The sequence below is a fragment of the Scylla paramamosain genome, chromosome 8 (assembly GCF_035594125.1).
Source record: "Scylla paramamosain isolate STU-SP2022 chromosome 8, ASM3559412v1, whole genome shotgun sequence".
Lineage (NCBI taxonomy): Eukaryota > Metazoa > Arthropoda > Malacostraca > Decapoda > Portunidae > Scylla > Scylla paramamosain.
In genome coordinates this window covers 29,957,096-29,974,052 of record NC_087158.1, presented here as the reverse complement: position 1 = coordinate 29,974,052, position 16,957 = coordinate 29,957,096, and the positions used below count along the sequence as shown (strand labels likewise).

At 44.4% G+C, this 16,957-nt stretch overlaps 1 protein-coding gene across 1 annotated transcript in view; it reads right to left on the bottom strand.

The window, feature by feature from the left end:
• Positions 1-16,883, bottom strand: part of LOC135103140 (ras-related protein Rab-23-like) — an 81,413-nt gene extending 64,530 nt beyond the window's left edge. Inside the window, exon 1 of the mRNA XM_064009205.1 lies at positions 16,607-16,883. The gene's annotated coding sequence lies outside the window, so the exon portion shown is untranslated. The remainder of the gene's footprint in view (positions 1-16,606) is intronic.
• Positions 16,884-16,957: the final 74 nt, after the last annotated feature.

Here is a 16,957-nt window from a genome sequence, read left to right as displayed (position 1 = left end):
AAAAAACACTTACAAACCAACAAAAAACAGACAGACAGACAGACAAGACGAGGCTGACGACCGAGCGAGTGGTTGCTTCCTCTCCTGGCCGGCTGTTTGACATGTGTCCCTAACAACCCTTGAGTTGAGGGTCATAACAATCTTAACTACCAATCATAAAGCAGGTGGCTCGGTGATTGGACCTGACAAGATATCCAATTCGTGTGTGTGTGTGTGTGTGTGTGTGTGTGTGTGTGTGTGCGTGTGTGTGTGTGTGTGTGTGTGTGTGTGTGCCGTTGTCATGAAAGCAAGGCAGACTCTCACAAACATGCAAATACCACGCGCTGTCCCAGAGAGAGAGAGAGAGAGAGAGAGAGAGAGAGAGAGAGAGAGAGAGAGAGAGAGAGAGAGAAATACACACCTAAACCTAAGCAAAACTCGTATACACCACCAATAACATACAGAGATAATCTTACAACGCAACAAAACACCACACACACACACACACACACACACACACACAGACAGACAAAACAACCCAACATGCGAATCCCACCAACAAAAAACATCTACTAAATCACGTATACAAGAGACTAAGACTTCTAAGTACTTTTTTTCTCTTACTATTACTGTGTTTATGCATTGCAAGGACCATGTTTTACCTCCCCCTTCTCCTCCTCCTCCTCGGGTCCCCTCAGGGTGGTGATGGCTCCCTTAGTGGTGACCTGCGGCGGGAGGTCAGAATGCGAGGTCACCCAAGTCACCAAGGTTACCACGCCACGCCTCCCCTCCTGCTGTATCTTCCTTCCTTTATACGGATTTTGAGAGGAGAAAGTCTTAAAAGTAAAAACAGAAGGTAGGAGAGGGAGACTGAGAGAGGATGGGAAGGAGGGAGGACTGGAGGAGGGAAGGAGGGAGGACTGGAGGAAAGGAGGGAGGGCTGGAGGGAAGGTAAGACTGCAGGCGCTTGCTGAGTCGACCTATTATGACCTCAAAATGTATGTAGCTTTCTTTCCGTTCACCTGACCTCACCTGTCGCTTGCTCAACCCTCATCTTCTTACACCTGACACTAATCGCCCTCTTCTATTTACCTCGTCAATCCATCACAGAAAGAAAAGTCATTTACTGATATCTAATTCTTCCTTTTTATCTGTTTTTTTTTTCTCATGATTTAATCCTATTTGTCTCATCTCATCTATTCCTTATATATATTAATTAATAACGTTTCAATGCAGTTCTCTCTGTTTATTCGTCCTCCACTCATCATTCGCTTTATCTTTTCACTTCATCCATCCCTAACAGCCCTCAACTATCTATTCATTGTACTGCCTGGAAATTCGGTATATATTTGTCTAGTTTTACCCGTCACTTCATTCTTCCTTCACTCATTAATCACTCATAACTACCTACCTCGTTTATTCTGAGTCACTCGTATCTATTTATATTTATCCATTTTCCATCCAAATGTCAAAAACACATCAATCCACACAAGTCACGCATTTATCCGTCTACCCATTACCCAATCCCTCAACCACCACCACCACCATCCACACAAACCACCTTCCCTTCACCACAACATCCGCCCATCACCACCTGCAACACCCATCCACTCCCTCGACTCACACACGACTCTCTCACTCTCACCCATCACATCCACCCCACCTTCAGGTTACCCAACCACTCCACTTCACTACTCCACATAACCACAAAGAGCATGCCACTACTACCTCGCCCACCACGACCTGAAAACCACACCATCCACTCACTTACTACCCACCCTACTCACTACCCATCCTCGCCCACCACCACTAGCCGCCCTCTCGCCCACGCCTCGCCCAACGTGTAATCAGAGAGGCGTAAACTCCGGCTGATAACAAGCATGCTGGGATAACGATCGGGTCTAACGCTTCGGTAACTATTGCTTCTTTTCGTCGTGTTCCCGCAGTGTTTAGTAAATTGCGAAGTGGTGCATTAACCTCGCTATGTGTATGTGTGTTTGTGTGTGTGTTGCAGTGTGTGTGTGTGTGTGTATTTACGTGGTAGTGTTGTTATTATTAGGTTGGTATTGCTTGCGTGTGTGTGTGTGTGTGTGTGTGTGTGTGTGTGTGTGTGTGTGTGTGTGTGTGTGTGTGTAAATGTGTCGCCGTAGATAGATTACGTCAAAAATGCAATGTGAGGATGCTATTATTACTGCTGCTTCTATTTTTATTACTTCTTCTTCTTCTTCTTCTTCTTCTTCTTCTTCTTCTTCTCCTTTTTCTTCTTCTTCTTTTTCTTTCTCCTTCTGTGCCTTCCTTCTACTTCTGTCCATTCGTGATAGTTTTCTAGTTCCGATGAAACCTTTTATGTATATTTTCATCTTTCTATGTTGGATGGCTTCTTCTTCTTCCTCTTCTTTTTATTCTTTTTCTTTTTCCTTCTCTGCTTGGGGAGAAACCTTCGCTTTTACTATCCTATCTCTTGCCTTCTGTACCAGACAGTGTAGTTTATTACAAACAAGCCCCCTAAGAAACAACGGAGGAGGAGGAGGAGGAGGAGGAGGAGGAGGAGGAATAGAGAAAAAGAGAAGGGATAACACACGTAATAATACCTTTCTCACTTATCCAAATTGCATCTCTTTTAAACAACATGCCGATATCACGAACAGTATGCTACTCTCTCTCTCTCTCTCTCTCTCTCTCTCTCTCTCTCTCTCTCTCTCTACAACCACCATATCACTTCCCCCTGCCTCCCCCTGCCTCCCCCACCCAGCATCCCAGCCACACCTTGCACATTTAATCAGGCAGGTGGTGGAGGTGTGGCGTCCCCGTCGTCATGGCAACCACCACCCTCCCCCACACTCGATAGGTAAACATTCCTAGGTGACTGACTCAACGCCCCGTCACCCATTCCCATTCCTATTCCTATTCCTGTTTCTCTTTTAATATTCTCTTTCTTCTTGTTTTTTTTTTTCTTTTCTTCTTGTAGTTGCTATTTTCTTCTTTTTCCTCCTCCATTTTCTTCTTCCTATTCTTCGTAATAATTTCTTTCTTCACTTTGTCTTAGTGTTGCTGTTCCTGTTTTTCCTTCATTCCTTTTTATTTTCTTCCTCCTTATCATTTCTTTTATTCCTCGTGTTTTTGTTGTTCTTTCTCTTTTCTCGTCGTCTTATTCTTTTTTCTTATTTCATTTCCATTTTCCTTCTTAATTTTCCCGTTCTTCCATAGTTTGTTTTGTTTTGTTTCTCTATTATGCTTCTCCCTTCCCTCTTATATATATTTACTCTCTCCTTAACTACTTATTCATTCCATTGCTTCCTCTTCCTCTTCGTCCCTAATTTATCTTTCTGTATGTAGTCTTTCCCTTTCACTAATATATCTTCTGACCCCACCATTTCTTCTTTGTTCTTCCTCCTAACACCCTTTCTCCGTTTTCCTCTCCATTTTTTTTTTTTTCTGTTTTAAGCCTTCCCTTCCTTACTTCGTTATTGCCAACTCGCATGCTTCTCTTCTCTTTTTATCGTCCTTATCAGTAAACCCTTTCTCTTCCCTTCCTTCTCTATCCATTGCCTCATTTTACTTCTCTTCCTTATCACCACTGGATCTCCCTTTCCCAATTCTCCTCTCATTACTTATCGCGGTCCTATCTCCCTCCTCCCTCCTCAGCCATTAACGCTCCCCCCTCCCTTCCTTCTTCTCTCTTTCTCTCTCTAACTACCACCACCATCACTAGCCACGACCACCACCGCCACCACCACCGTCCCATCTCCACCAATCACGTGCTAAGTCGCCGTGACGTAATGCATTTCATCAGCCATTCATCAAACAGGGATTATAAGGTCAGGAGGATCAAAGCCCGTCACGTTGCGTCACTGTTTGGCCACGAGTTTAATCCGGAATGATCCGCGAAGAAAATAAGTAAAAAATTTTGATAAAAAAGTAAATAAGTGAATAAATAAATAAAATACAAGGAATTAATATGAAATCTTTAGCGAAAATTAATTATCATACGAAATGAAAATAAAAAGACAAAGGTAGTAAAGGGAATTATTATGAAATCAACCACGTAGAAAAAAAAACTACACTGTTTAATCAGAAATTCTCCACAGAAAAAAAAATCAGTACACGGAATTAATCTTAAATCTTCTGGGGGAAAAAATAATGTACATGATATTAATTTGAAACGCTTGGGTCAAAAAGTACGTCAGTATCATGTAAATTCAGTGATGTCACGTGTCTTTTTAAAAAACGTACAGCGAGGAGCCGCTACTCACGATGATGAAAGTGTGATTACAGACATTTTTATTTTACTCCTTTGGAAAACCTTTGAAACGAACAGTGAGGGTGCACGACTCTTGAGGAGAATATACTGTATGGACATAATCGTATTTGACCTCTCTAAGAAACTCTGAAAGACGAATAGGAAAGTTATACGACTCATAATGAAAGTACGATAATGTGTATAATTTCATTTAATCTTTTTTGGAAACTACCATAAAAAAGACAAGATTAACCCTTTTTTTCTCACTTTTCTCTTCTATATCCCCATGCAAACCATTTTTACTCTGCTATGAGGGTTAACAAAGCGGCCACCGAAGGAGTATAAGTGTTAAAACCATAGTATGAATTTCTCTATCAGTCGTCTTTTTTAAAATACACTCTGAACTCATATATCATTTTATTTTACCAGAAGGGGAGGCCGTAATAATCAGAGGGTGAATGGCCTGAATAAATGTAACCGTAATGAATGACTTTGCCTTTTATAACGTTACGACACGGGAGGAAGTGATAGTGGAGGAGGAAATAAGAGGGAAATAATAGTAATGATAATATGCCTCTGACCTTTGCTTATTGGTCTGCTTACATCAGCCTGACCTCGCATCAGTAATAATACATCTTTAATAATACAGTTTAAATTGAAGGTAAGAACAATCCCTATATTGCTTACCCCCATTCAATCAGCAAATAGGGAACAGCGAAACCAGCCTCTCTCTTTCTCTCTCTCTCTCTCTCTCTCTCTCTTGAAGCCATATGTGGTTTTAAAATTCCTGACAATTTTTCACACCTGTGTCGATTAATTTCAGCAAGTGTTACAGAGAGAGAGAGAGAGAGAGAGAGAGAGAGAGAGAGAGAGAGAGGTGCGTTACATCGACTCACTAATTGGTACGCGACATTTTTCTTTCAGTGGACGGGAAGGTTCTGGTCCATAAACTTTAGAGTGGCTCGGGTTGGCAAGCTGACTGGAGTATTGCTAGGAGGAGGAGGAGGAGGAGGAGGAGAAAGAAAAGAACAACAAGAATAACAACAAGATCAAGAACAACAAAAAGAAGGAGAAGAAGAAGGTGAAGGAGAAGGATGAAGAAAGTAAGGAGGAACTAGAGAATATAGAAAAAAGGGAAAGGAAGGAAGCAATGACCATAACGAATAAAACATGATAAAAAAGAAGCGAAAGGATAAAAATTTGAATATAAAGTGCAAGAGGAAGAAGAGTGCAAGAGAGGAGGAGGAGGAGAAGGAGGAGGAGGAGGGGACGGCTATGAAGTACAAAACAATTACCACACACACACACACACACACACACACACACACACACACAGCACAGAACAAACAGACATAACATACTGAACACCCCCATTCTCCCTCCCTCTCTCATGTACCTCCTTTCCTCCCTCCCTCCCTCCCTCCCTCCTCCTCCTCCTCCTCCTCCTTCTCATCCTCCTCAGCCTCCTCCTCCTAGCCAGCCAAGCCCGTGTCGCGGCGCTTAACAACCTAACAAGACACAATTAAACGATTTTTCTCAGTCTTGTTATTTTCTGACTCAAGGTAATTAAGGAGAGAGAGAGAGAGAGAGAGAGAGAGAGAGAGAGAGAGAGAGAGGTGGTGATGACATTATAGTCTCTCTCTCTCTCTCTCTCTCTCTCTCTCTCTCTCTCTCTCTCTCTCTCTCTCTCTCTCTCTCTCTCTCAGTCGTATATTGATTGATGAATATTTGGTGAGTCACGACGCATTCCTCGAAAATCTTACGTGTACAGTACATACGTAGAAATTAAGTAAAGAACACACACACACACACACACACACACACACACACACACATACATACACACACACACACACACACACACATATACACACACACACACACACACTTCCGCCGACTGAGGACCATTTGTTCAGCCGAATGTAAAATATTTAACTTTCTTTTCGAGTCAGACAAGGTTTCAAATGCCAAAAGTTTTCGTGTTTTTTTTGTCTGTCTTTCTCACTCGGCAGGAATTTAGTAGTGGGTCATGGACGATCACGCATGACGTCGCCAAGCCAAGCATGCGTCCACCACCTAACTAACTAATCTCACGCTGCGGGGGAGAGAGTGGGAGAAAGAGAAGGAAAGGAAGGATGAGGCTGGTGTAGAAAGGACGAGACATCTAGACATTTGGGAGTATCTAAATTATCAGGAGCGCTCGGTGTGATGTGGACATAAGGGTGAACTGTCATTAGAAAGGAAAGGGAAAGTGAAAAACAGAACTAGATGAGAAAAGAAAGGTATAGAATATAATGGAAGATGAAAAACAAATATACCTTGAAAATTTGAATGAAAACTGGGATAAACTGGGATAGTAGTAGTAGTAGTAGTAGTAGTAGTAGTAGTAGTAGTAGTAGTAGTAGTAGTAGTAGCATATCAGTAGTAGAAATAGGAGTAGTACTAGAAGCAGCAGTGATAGTGACAGTGAAGGAGGTGGTGGTAGTGGTGCTGGTGGGTCTGCCCAGCTCGCCTCGCCTGGTGTTGGCAGCCTTTTAAAGAAGGTAAAGGTGATCTGTACATCAGGGCTAATCACCAGGTGGCCGCCGCGCCTCGCACCACCTCTGCGGGGCCTTGGTGGGGACTCACAAGGGGGCGGGGCTGCCTTTACGGGGGGAACTTGACGTGGCACGCTGAAATGAGCTCCTGCCGCCCTTGCCGCTCCTGTCCTTGCCCACCACCACCACCACCACCACCTCCCACTCTTGTTCCTCCTAATATCTGCTTATTTTGCTTCATTTCTTCTCTTTTCCACCTTTTCTTCCACGTTATCATCCTACTCCTGACTTTTACTCGTTTTCCTGCCTCCTCCTACTCTTGTTCTTCCAAATCTTTGCTTCTTTTACCTCAGTCCTTCTCTTCTTCATCTTTTCCTCCACATTATCATCATCATATTCTTCATTTTACTCCTTCCCTCTTCTTTTCTAGCTCCTCCTCCTCCCCCTCCTCTTCCTCCTCTTTCCGTTCTTCCTAATTTCTACTTCTTTTGCCTCATTCCTTCTTCTTCGCCTCCTCCTTATTATCATCATCCTGCTTTTATTTTTTCTCCTCCCTCTCCTTCCTCGCCTCCTCCTCCTGTTCCTCCTAATCACTGTTTCTTTTGCCGTTTTCCTTCTTCGCCACCTTCTCATTATCATCATCCTACCCTTCCTAACTTATACCCCCTTCCTCCCGTCCTTCTCCTTTTCTTACCAGTTTTCCTCCCCCCGTCTCTTCTCTCTTTCGCCCCTTCTCCTCCTTCTCCTCCTCCAATAATTTATTCCTTATACCTCCATCTTCCCTTCTCCCCTCCTCTCCTCTGTCTCTAAACTCTTTACCTGTCCTTGGTCGCCCCCTCTCGTCCCTTCCTTCCCTTTCTTCCCATCATCACCCCGCCTCTTAGCGACCCGTAACCCTTGCCTAACACCTCTCGCTTCCTGCCCAACCCTTGCCTTGCCTCCAATACATACCAGACCTTGTCCTTGCTGTACACAAAAGCTCTTTATTCCCAAGCTCTCGCCTCACTAACCCAGCCCCGCCCCTCGCCCGCCCTTCACCAGCCTTCACCAGTACCTCCCGCGCCTCACTGCCACTGCCGCCGCCCCGAGGAAGGACAAGGGAGGCCCGGCAGGAGCAAGATGACTTGTCGCATGTGTGTTCTGGTGTTTTTTGTTCCTCTCTTCATTGTTATCGTTCTCGTCTTCTCGCCTCCGCCTTGCTACGGTTCCCACATACTCCGAGCTCGGCCTCACCCTCACCCAGTGCCACTCCCTGATTCCTCACTGATTCTCTTCCTCTTCTTCATCAGAATTCTTCTCACTCTGTTTTCTCCTTCTGTTCCTCTCTTTTTCTTATCCTTTCCTCACCTCTCCTCCTCGAACTACTACAACTACTACTACTACTACTACTACTACTACTACTACTCCTTCAGCTCCTCCACCACCTCCTTTATTTATGTAAGAGAGGCTCTGGTCTAGGGCAACAAAAATGGAAAAAAAGGCTCCTTGCAGCTCCTATCCCCTGAAGAGGTCTACTACTGCTACTACTACTACTACTACTACTACTACTATAACAACAATTTCCACCACTTCTCCCCCTCCCTTCCTCTCCCTCTTTTTCTCTTCCATCTACTTTGAAACATTCCCACCCCCTACTCTCCTCTACTCTCCCCTCCTCTCCTCTCTCCTCTCCTGTTCTCGTAAAACCTCTTGTCTGCGCCGTAAATCTCGCCCCAAACGCTGCTACTCGTTATCTACACTACGTGATTATGCGGCGCCGGCTGAAGAGATGCGTCATGGTTGTGATTTTATTAATACTACCTACTGTTATAATTGGCCACCGTTACTAATTTATTTATTGACGGTGGTGGTGGTGGTGGTGGTGATGGTAGTTAGAGGAGACGGAAGAGCAAGAGGAGGAGGAGGAGAGGAACAGGAGGCCGTGATGGCTGTCCTCATTAGTGGCCATTACGTGACATTAGCTTGCAAGGGTGTGCGTGTGCGGGGGAGGAGAGAAGGGGAAAGGAGAGGCTGTGGTTGTCTAGGGTGAGGCTGTAAGGATGTAAGGTGAGAGAGATTACGTGACATTAGCCTGCATTGGTGTGCGTGTGTGCGGGGAGGAGAGGGGGAAGGGAGAGACTAGGACGGTCTAGGGTGTGTATGTAAGGATATAGAGGGACATGGCTGCGTATATTCTACTTCAGTATTTTCTACTCCTATGAAGATTGCTATATGAAAATTCACCTAAAAATAACTCTTCCAATGACAGATTTCACCTAACCTAACCTAACCTAACCTAACTCTTCCAATGACAGATTTCACCTAACCTAACCTAACCTGGCCTAACCTAACCTAACCTAACCTAACCTAACCTACCCTACCCTAACCTAACCTAACCTAACCTAACCTAACCTACCCTACCCTAACCTAACCTAACCTAACCTAACCTAACCTAACCTAACCTACCCTAACCTAACCTAATTTACCACCATGGAAGCTTCTTTTCACGGAAATCTTGCATGTAAAAAACATTTGTGAGGAAAAAAACGAAGTACTTTAGGGAACTTACAATAAACAGAAGACAAATATAAGGGTTGGTGAAGAAATAAGATGTAAAAACAGACTATAAAGACCTACTTATACTTTATAGGGAGCATAAGAGTGTAAAAGGTGTAGAGGGCTACTTAGGGTGACAGTGTAAGAGGGTGCGTAAGAGTGTGGGCTAAGGGTAATGGTAAAGGGTAGCAGTGTGGGTTAGGCTGCAGGGGATGTGGGTTGAAATGATGGTGTAGGAAAGGTGTAGGTTGAGGTGAGGCAGCGAGTCGTGGGCGAGGGTTTGGGGTGTGGGTGGACCAGGAGGATAAGGAGGGGAAGACAAGGGGGGGTTGGGGGCGAAGGAGTAGTGTGGGCGTGGGCAGAGGCTTGATTTCAGAGGGGGAAGAGTGTTAAAGGAGTGGGTGGGGTGAGGTGGGTGGAGTAGGTATGTGGAATGTTTGAGAGTACTTCTTCTAACACTTTTGCTCCTTACTTTTTTTTTTAGGTAGAGGTGATTAAGTAAGGTGTTCTTTTCAGTGTATGTATTCATGTACCTATTCTTTTAGTAATCCTTGGTCATTTACCTGAACGCAGGGGAAAAGAGAAAAATGAACGAAAACTTCTAGTCCTTCTCTCTTTCCTTCTCTTCTTTTCTTGGGGATGGCATTGATTAAGCAGGCTATCCTATTTATTTATTTATTCATTCTTTAACCTTGGCCTGTCACCTTTACAGGGCAAAAAGATAGAAAAGTTAAGAAACTCCCATTCCTTGACTTGGAACATCTTTTTCTCCTCACTTTTTGGACAGCAGGAATTAAGTAAGCTATTCTACGAGTATTTATCTATATATTTGTTTATCCTTAACGTGTCACCTTATCACAGAGAAAAACAGAAAAAATAACAAACAAAAACACCGATTCCTTCACTCCCATGCTTGTTTCTCCTCCTCTAAAGTATTTCGCGTGTATTTCGCTTTACTCCAACGCTCCAGCACCACCACCACCACCACCTCCTCCTCCTTCTGTTCCGGCACGCTCGCCATCTAGCAGCCCAGCGTGATCCCCCTCGGGCCAGGGCGGGCCGTCCACTGGAGCCCTTGATAACACAACACAAACGACTTCTTTTTATAGTACAGCCCGGAGCAGAGTATATTTTCTCGTTTCTTTCTTTTTTTTTTTTTGTCTTTTTCCACTAGGTATGAGTATCTGAAGCTGAAAACAGGCTCAAAACGATTTGCAAGCAGGTTCTTCAAGTCAATAGGACCAGAAGAAGCAGGGTGGGGGAGACACAGAAAGCACAGTGACCTAGGTTCCCGTATGAATTATGCAACCGCCACGAGTCTATTGGTTGCAGTTAGCGGTTTGCACGGTACTTGTTACTCTGACTTGATAGGTCTTTCAGTTAGCGTTTTATAGCCCCATGTAGTATAGATGTGAAAAGTGTAGGCTGACTTAACCTAAATAATTAACCTGTTTGATGTTATCATATTATACTTGCGAGGAAAGTTTATGGCTCAATTTCAAGATAGAAGTAGACTACCAGCATTATCTCAATTGATTGCCTGTTTACCTCTACTGCCTTCTTCCGTCTATCTGTATGCACGATAACGATGGTGATGATGATACTAGCAACAATGATGATGGTCTTAGTGGTAAGTTAATCATATCTGCTTCTACTATCATTATCTCATCTATCTCTTCCTTCTAATAAAAGAGGCAACATCCTAACTATCTACGTATCAATATATCTGCCTATCTACTCCCACTTAACTACGCTTATCACTTTTTTTTTTTAATGTGCACAAACTAATGAATTTTTTTTTCTACCTCGTCTTCATTCCCTCACACCCTCCATCCACATCACAACCTGTAATTTTCCCTCACGACCATCTGTATCATCTCAACTCTGTTACATCTTCATCTACACCAATGTACGCCCATCTACTCCCACACCCTTCCATCTACACCATGAGTTATGCCTCTTTATCACGCCATCGAAATCACCTACCCACATTAATCCATCTACACCTGTTATCATCTTCACCCACACCCACACCACCCTTGCACCCACATCACTCACCTCTCCTACACCTAACCCACACGAAACATCCACCCACACCTAAACTTTGCAGCACCATCTATACCACCCTTGCATCTACGTATATCCACACACCCACGCACCCGCATCGCCTACCTTATCTGCACCTAACCCACACGAAACACAGGAACATAAGAGAATTTCCAAGAACACGTGGCAGTCTCTGTATTAAACATACCTACCTTTTTTCACCTATCATTTTCATCCACCCCCCACCCCGCCACATGCAACGCAACGCACAACACCCCCCTTCACCACAACACCACAGCGTTGCGACTCTCCCTTGCTCCAATGCTCCCCTGCCATCCCCCCCTCCCCTGCCCGCTCCTTGGCACATGGAGGTGGCCGTGCGCCCGTTACTGTCCCGCGGGAGGATCAGGGGCAGGTGGCGGGTGTCCCTAACTGTACCGGGCTAGGTTATTCCCCTCCTGGTCCTCCTTCTGCTGCTCCTCCTTCTATTCTACCTTCAACTTTTAACAGAACCTGAACCTCCCACTCGTCACAACACTCCTCCCTCTCTCCCTCACTCCCTTCGTTCGGATTTCTTCTTCTTCTTCCTTCCATCCCTCCTTCCTTCTCTTTAGTGTTTTTTTTTTTTTTAGTAATGTGTCTTTTTTTTCTTTTTTTTCCCTTTTCCTTACTCCTCCCGGTTACTGTTTGCTCTCATGTGCGTTTTTTTTTTCCTCCTCTCCTCCTCCTACGTCTTCTCTTTCCTCTCCTTCTCTTCCTCTTTCATCATGTTGTTTCTCTCTCTCTCTCTCTCTCTCTCTCTCTCTCTCTCTCTCTCTCTCTCTCTCTCTCTCTCTCTCTCTCTCTCTCTCGTCATAGTATACCTCTTCTTCCTTCAATTACTGTTCACATGTAGCATTTTCCTTTCCTCTCCTCCTCCTCCTCTTTCATCGTCGTCTTTATCTCCCTCTTTATCATGTTCCCTTTGCGATTTTTTGGACTCCTAGTTCTTTTTTTTTCCTGTCACTTTTTATCCTCTCTCTCTCTCTCTCTCTCTCTCTCTCTCTCTCTCTCTCTCTCTCTCTCTCTCTCTCTCTCTCTCTCTCTCTCTCTCTCTCTCTCTCTCTTCCTTCATTTGCATACTCCTTACTTCCTCTTCCGTTCCCTCTCCTGCCACGCCCTTCTCCATTTGCTGACATCCTTGCTTCTTTTTTTTCCTTTTTTTTTCCCTTTCATCGTATAATAGAGTCTAGGGAAATTTTTGTTCATCATTTCTCGTCCTTCTCTTTTTTTCTTCTTCTTTTTCTTCCTCCTTCTCTTTACTGTAAATTCTTAAATGCTTGAACTCATTATAAGTCTTCATTAAGTCTCTCTCTCTCTCTCTCTCTCTCTCTCTCTCTCTCTCTCTCTCTCTCTCTCTCTCTCTCTCTCTCTCTCTCTCTCTCTCTCTCTCTCTCTCTCTCTCTCTCTCTCTCTCTCAAATTACCATCCGCTTCTCCTCCTCTTCCTTCTCCTCTTTCCATCCATAATCATCTTATGTACTGCCCACTCCTCCTCTTCTTTCTCCTCCTCCTCCTCCTCCTCCTGCTGTTGTTCCTCTTTCCTACATCCTTTACCAACACTAAATATCCACCTCCCCTCCTCTTGAACTACCACCCGCTCCCCTCCCTCCTCCTCCTCCTTCTCCTCCTCCTCCTCCTGCATCAATTTGTGGGTTTTGCGCGGTGGCTCAAGTTTCCCTATTGTTGCGGCGCGCTCAGCTGATGGTTGTAAATACGCATGTACAACTGTCATTGGCTAGAGCTGCCTCTGACGTGTATCTTATATCGCTTTCTTCCTCTCCCCCTCCATATCCCTCTTACCGTCCCTTTTCCCCACCTCCAGAGAGAGAGAGAGAGAGAGAGAGAGAGAGAAGGGGGGCTTAGATGGAGGCGATAGGGAAGGGGTGTGAGAAATGTAGAAACAAGAAGGGAGTGGAGATGGGGAGGCAGACATGGAGTAGGGTTGAGAAAGGTGGTGTAGCTTAACTGACGTCACGACTTCTGGCCTATGACATTTACCTATTAAAATCCCTCGAGTTGACATGTCGCTCTAGCTAAAAATAAGGGTAGGAAAGGTGCTTCATCCAGTAGGAAGCCGTCGGTACCTGGCTTTGGTAATGGGTAGTTCCTGTGTGTGTGTGTGTGTGTGTGTGTGTGTGTGTGTGTAATGATGGCTAATTATTTATTTTTCTTTTTTTTTTCTTCTTCTTCCTCCCTTATTTCTTTTGTTTCCCTGCAGGCTGAGGTCTTCAAGTATGGGATGTTTTTCTTCTTGTTCCACCTCCAGCATGACGCCTCCTCCCCCTTCTCCCCCCCCTCTCTCTCTCTCTCTCTCTCTCTCTCTCTCTCTCTCTCTCTCTCTCTCTCTCTCTCTCTCTCTCTCTCTCTCTCTACGCTCCCTCCCTCTCCTTCTCTCCACGCTCCTTCCCTCCCTTGGCTCTGCTCCAGGCGGGGGTGGAAGAAATTTGGGAGAGGGAAGGAGGCGTGGAAGCACATTCTCCTCCTCCTCCTCCTCCTCCTCCTCCTCCTCTTCCTCCTCCTCCTTCTACAAGTTTTATTACTTTTTTTTCTTTTTTTTCTATTTTGATTTATATCTTCTTGTTTTCCTTCTCAAAAAACTTTTACTTCTTATCATTTCTAGAAGCTTAGAACATATTTGGGCACTTTTATTTGGTAATATACTTATTTTTTTCTTTTAGCCCTGTTAGTGGTAGTGGTAGTAACAGTATCAGTTTCAGTAGTACTAGTGATGCTAACAGTGAAAGTAATTCTGGTGGTGGGTGATAGTGGTGCTGGTGCCTTGTAGTAGTCGTGGTGGTAGTAGTAGTAGTAGTAGTAGTAGTAGTAGTAGTAGTAGTGATGGTGATGGTGGTGGTGGTGACCAGTAGAGCGCTTCACTCGTAACATCATCTGACAAGTTTGTGTTTAATTTTAACTGTACATGAACGTGTTCAACGCTCAATCACAAGCTCATTGCTCTCTTAACACACACACACACACACACATACACACACACACACACACACACACACACACACACACACACACACACACACACACACACACACACACATACACACACACACACACACACACACACACAACCTCCTGCTACATACGGTTTCATTCACAAAACAGCCTACGGTGCTCAAACAACATATACTTCCGGTGTCCACAAACAACGCGCCCGACACCACACCTCCAGGCACGCCGCCCGCTACCTGCTGGGCGTGCGTGGGCGCTGCGGCGTTGGTCAGGGCAGTGCAGCGTATTGCTCGCAGCGCCAAAGACTGGATGGAACCAATGCACTTGTCTATCCAAGTCACATGCTATATTGAGCGATAAACTATATTGATAGTCTTCATACATACATGCATTCAGGAGAGAGAGAGAGAGAGAGAGAGAGAGAGAGAGAGAGAGAGAGAGAGAGAGAGAGAGAGAGAGAGAGAGAGAGAGAGAGAGAGAATCATAAGGCGCATTTCTAACCTTAGGAACCTACGTAAAGTTTTCCCACTTTTCTTCTTTTTTTCTTGTCAGGTGATATGACACACACTAGCATGCCCACAAACATCAGAGTTCCGTTAAGAATGCAACTTACAGATCCTGCGGGCAGCGCCACTTCCTTCACAAACCATGCGATGAAAGACGTCAGCTCAAGCCAGCGATGCATGCACGCTCACACACACGCCTCTGCTATGAGGGAGGTTCACTCAGTACTGCCAGGCTATGCCCCTCAGGCTGATTACAGTGTTGTTATATCTCATGTTATGCCTTCCCGCTCCAGGCTGCGAAGGTCACTCCCCTCAGTACTTTGAATATTGATCTCTCTCTCTCTCTCTCTCTCTCTCTCTCTCTCTCTCTCTCTCTCTCTCTCTCTCTCTCTCTCTCTCTCATCATACAGTTCTTGACGCACGATACCACGTCCATCATGTCACTGATAAAGTAACAACTTTGTCCCCATCACTGTTCCTGTCCTTAAGAGGATAAAGCTAAACTCGATATTTCAGACAGGCACGGCGACGAGGAGCGACTGGCCACTCTATACCTAAGTAACCACGCTGCTGCTCCTGCTGCTGCTGCTGCTGCTGCTGCTGCTGTTGAACTATTGAGATGCAGTATTGACTGCATCGACAGGATAAGAGGACTGCGTGGTTCATCTCCTCCTAACCCTTGACTCCTCCTATCAGACGGCTGAAGTATCTTATTTTGCTGTTTCTAGAAAAAATATTTTCTGTCACCTATCATGCGTGCATTATCGATGTGTGTGTGTGTATATATATATATATATATATATATATATATATATATATATATATATATATATATATATATATATATATATATATATGATGAAATCCTAAAATTATCCATTTCACAGGTACTTTTTGTTGTTTCTCTTTCTCACCAGTAACTACAAATTCACCACACCCAAGAGGCAATATTTTCTCACATCTGATAACATGATTGCTTCCTGCTCCAGTTACATGGTTACATGTACACTTCGTATCCACGCAACAGGAAGAAAAAATCTAAGTATTACAGTACCTTGCCGCACGGGGCCACAGCTACGAGATGTTGCGGTCCCACAGGATTCAAACCAAACACGTTTACGCTCCGCAGCGTCGATAACCTGTGGTCCTCGGATACACATTCCGAATTATTTAGTATTCTCATGCTGGACACTAAAGAAAAAAAAATTGAGCAAAGATGAATGACGAATAAAAAGCCCGAAATCTATCAATTTATTATAACGTATTATGTTAGTAATTCCAATCATGCATTAAGTAATGCCCCTAAAATGTGTGTGTGTGTGTGTGTGTGTGTGTGTGTGTGTGTTTTACTCTAGTACTAGAATTACTTACTCTTTTTGACACGTGCACATTTCACGAGAGAGAGAGAGAGAGAGAGAGAGAGAGAGAGAGAGAGAGAGAGAGAGAGAGACCGGTGCCTGGCGCGTTACTGTAGTTTCAGGTAGAGCACAGCACCTCATATACATTTTACTATTAGTCAACTTTAAGAGTGCATTAATGCAATATCTCTCTGGACTGGGTAAGTTATCTGGTACCTTCAGAGCCTCCAGCAACACCACTACCATTGCATTACGCTTCGGAACACTCGCCGCAATGTAAGCAAACCACCTCGTAGAGTTTCGAATGGAACTGTTTTACTCAAACTCAGGTTAGAGTCACGTACAAGTGTAATAATCAAAGCATTATTAAGTACATACAGAGATATTGCAATGTACTCACCTCAGTCAAGAACTCTTCCTCAATCTCAGTGACTGGGCCTCGCTGGAGCACAACTAGCACACACCTTCACACAGCCACCGCGCCACGCACACTGCGTGCCGCGCCGCGCTGCCTTGCCCTCATCCGATCCGTTGCTTTCGGCCACGACCTCCCACTGCCAGATGACATTACTTCTGCTACCATCATTTCTTTCATAGTGCGTTACACAACCACACATTTAGATATACTCTGCACTCAAAGTTTGATAAGAAACAGCGTGAGTGCATAATACTTGTCATTTGCCTCGAAATAATAACTGCATTTCCACGACCAATTATGTTCTATTATAAATCAAAGTCCTTGATACAGCAG